The sequence below is a fragment of the Octopus sinensis genome, linkage group LG2 (genome assembly GCF_006345805.1).
Source record: "Octopus sinensis linkage group LG2, ASM634580v1, whole genome shotgun sequence".
In the NCBI taxonomy this organism is placed as follows: domain Eukaryota; kingdom Metazoa; phylum Mollusca; class Cephalopoda; order Octopoda; family Octopodidae; genus Octopus; species Octopus sinensis.
Window position 1 is genome coordinate 45,873,283 of NC_042998.1, and position 3,599 is coordinate 45,876,881.

At 39.5% G+C, this 3,599-nt stretch overlaps 1 long non-coding RNA gene across 1 annotated transcript; it reads right to left on the minus strand.

Annotated features, from left to right (window-relative positions):
- Nucleotides 1-235: 235 nt before the first annotated feature.
- On the minus strand, nt 236-2,115 carry LOC118762265. The gene is made up of 3 exons (XR_004998019.1): nt 1,947-2,115; nt 471-624; nt 236-419 (listed from the first exon to the last, which is right to left on the minus strand). It is a non-coding gene; the product is annotated as an uncharacterized LOC118762265 (long non-coding RNA).
- Between the last annotated feature and the right edge of the window lie 1,484 nt (nt 2,116-3,599).

A 3,599-nucleotide genomic window follows, 5' to 3' on the forward strand; every position in this document is an offset into this window, starting at 1 on the left:
TACATTGTCAGACTTCCATATCAAGATATTGCGTGTCGCAGTGAGATTAATGAACCACTCGTTGTGTTTATCTTTCTCTTGATATGAATATACTTCCAGACATGTTACTGTAGCCGTTTTCTTCGTGGCGAGAATTTCACCTAACCGCTATAGTTGAATCTGTAGTGTCTCGTGTACAATTTAAATCTTCGATGTTTGTCGATTGGTTCTTGCTGCTTCTTCATTATATGTTCTGCTTGGTTATGTTTCTCTAGTTATAGATATCTTGTAACCGTTTTCTTCATGGTGATTTTTCACACTAACAGTATGAGAGGTATCTGTAACATCTTGTATTAATGGTGGTCGCTTGCTTCGAAACTGGAACTTGGTCGAGTATTCTCTGTGTGGTCAGAGACTTAGTTCTTAAAAGAACTAAAAGCCTAAGACGAGCTCTGTGTGGTCAGAGGTTCGCCCTGAGAAGGACTGGAAACCTAAGACGAGCTCTGTGTGTGGTCAGAGGTTCGCCCTGAGAAGGACTGGAAACCTCAGACGAGCTGTGTGGTCAGAGGTCTAGCTCTGAGAAGAACTAAAAACCTAAGACGAGCTCTGTGCGGTCAGAGGTTCGCCCTGAGAAGGACTGGAAACCTAAGGCCCGTATTTTTCTGAGAAAACCTTGTTTTATAAGCTTCATCAGGCTCCCAGTGAACTTCAGAAATGGAAAGCTGTGATTGGCTGCTTGGAACTATGGCGCGAAAATAAGTCGAGACATTTTGCGCCAAGTTATAACCAGCGGTGCGAGCGTAGTAGAGACCAACGTGTCAGCCAATCGAATTAGTGTTTACAACAATGTTAAACTAGCCAAAGCTGTTTGTAATCTCGACCGAGGTCATTCTATATACTCTTCTCAAACAGTGAAGATAGCACTGAGAGACGATATTGCTACATATAGCCTCTTACCAGACGTTTTGTCTACGACAAAACGGCGATAAAATTGACATTATTATATATATATCTATTTTTTTTTATTTTTCTTAAAAAGTTCATCCTTCAGCGTTCTCTTGTGTCAATTCCGTAACTTATGTCTACCGTTGGCCGCGCAGTATATCAGAAGTCCTGCGTATTAAAGGGGTCACCAGTATAAAAATAGGTACTGACCCGATTCTTAATAATATATTTTACTGACTATATTTTACATGCAGCGGCAATACACATAAGTTTTTAATGACAACAAGATTTCTTTTTAAGATATATACATTATTTATTTTACATATTTTACAATCATGTTTGATGTTGGAAGTTTGTAAGTGTTCGCATGTTTTTGTGTCTGTGTGTTCGTTAGGCGTAAAAAGGTACTGACCAGTGAATTGTCGATGGGATTTGATTCACAGTTAATGTTGTTGGTATCGGCTTGGCAACAGGTAATAACAGATGACTTAAGGTAGTTCTTAGAAGAAACTAGAACCCAAGAAACAGATAATTGATTTACCGTTTATGAGGTACACTGTCAGACTTCCATATCAAGATATTGCGTGTCGCAGTTGAGATTAATTGAACCACTCGTTGTGTTATCTTTCTCTTGATATGAATATACTTCCAGACATGTTACTGTAGCCGTTTTCTTCGTGGCGAGAATTTCACCTAACCGCTATAGTTGAATCTGTAGTTGTCTCGTGTACAATTTAAATCTTCGATGTTTGTCGATTGGTTCTTGCTGCTTCTTCATTATATGTTCTGCTTGGTTATGTTTCTCTAGTTATAGATATCTTGTAACCGTTTTCTTCATGGTGATTTTTCACACAACAGTATGAGAGGTATCTGTAACATCTTGTATTAATGGTGGTCGCTTGCTTCGAAACTGGAACTTGTCGAGTATTCTCTGTGTGGTCAGAGACTTAGTTCTTAAAAGAACTAAAAGCCTAAGACGAGCTCTGTGTGGTCAGAGGTTCGCCCTGAGAAGGACTGGAAACCTAAGACGAGCTCTGTGTGTGGTCAGAGGTTCGCCCTGAGAAGGACTGGAAACCTCAGACGAGCTGTGTGGTCAGAGGTCTAGCTCTGAGAAGAACTAAAAACCTAAGACGAGCTCTGTGCGGTCAGAGGTTCGCCCTGAGAAGGACTGGAAACCTAAGGCCCGTATTTTTCTGAGAAAACCTTGTTTTATAAGCTTCATCAGGCTCCCAGTGAACTTCAGAAATGGAAAGCTGTGATTGGCTGCTTGGAACTATGGCGCGAAAATAAGTCGAGACATTTTGCGCCAAGTTATAACCAGCGGTGCGAGCGTAGTAGAGACCAACGTGTCAGCCAATCGAATTAGTGTTTACAACAATGTTAAACTAGCCAAAGCTGTTTGTAATCTCGACCGAGGTCATTCTATATACTCTTCTCAAACAGTGAAGATAGCACTGAGAGACGATATTGCTACAACATTATACAAAGTAACGGTAAATAAATATTTTCTTAAACTTCGATCGCTGTCCTTCTTCCCTCTTGCATACTGGCAACCAATACCTTAACAACAACCGTTACATATAGGATGAAAATTAAACGGAGAAAGCGGATTATATTTAACCATTATCAACCCACTTAAAAAAGTAAAGAACAAAACCATTACGCCATATGCCCACAACAACAACAACGACGACGACGACGATGACGACGACTACAACAGCAGCAACAACAACAACAACAACATCGAAAAATACCTTAGGAATGAGAATCCAGGTTCGAAATTTCCCCAAGACATCTGATGAAGGCTGGAGGGTATATTAGCCGAAACGTTGTGTTAACAATAAACAAGATGATGACAAATATCCGTCGATTGTGAATAATGTAAACAAACCTGTTTATAACACTCTGTATGCAAATTAATCAACTTCAAAAACAGGGTGTTTACTCAATACAGGGTACAGTATTGCACAGTATTCCAGGATTTCTGGAAGCCGGATGCCTGGAAGCCGGATGTATGGAAGCCGGATGTCTGGAAGCTGGATAAGAAAGCCGGGACTGTATTTGTTTGTTCGAATTTCTGATAATAATTTCGCATAGGTGTAACAATGAAATTTGCAAGCTACTTTTGAATTTCAGAATTAAGATAACTTGTAAACCTTAGGCAGGACGGTGGACTATATCCTAGTGGGGAGGGCATTATTATTAATTAACAACTATTGTAGACCAGGATGAAATTATGGACTCTTTCACGCCTGTGCCTGGGAGTAAATGTCCTCTTCTTGTTCCTCTTGCTTAGACGGCGAGATGGCAGAATAGTTAGCACAGTGGACACAAAATTTAGCGACATTTCTTTTGGTTTTACGTTCTGAGTTCAAATTCCTACGTGGCCGACTTTGACTTTCATCCTTTTGGGATCGATTAATGAGTACCACTTGAGCACTGAGGTCAACGTAATCGATTAACCCTCTCCTTTAAAATTTCTGGCCTTGTGCTTATAACAGAATGAGAGAATATTTCTAAAAAAAAAAAAAAGGTAACTTTTCTAAAAAGTTCATCATGGCCAAAAAATCGACGATAAGAATATAATTTAGATCAGAAATTACTTCGTAATGTTTATGAATTTGTGTTGCAAGATTCCTGATGTGAAAACGTGTGTTGAAGTAGATATTGTATTT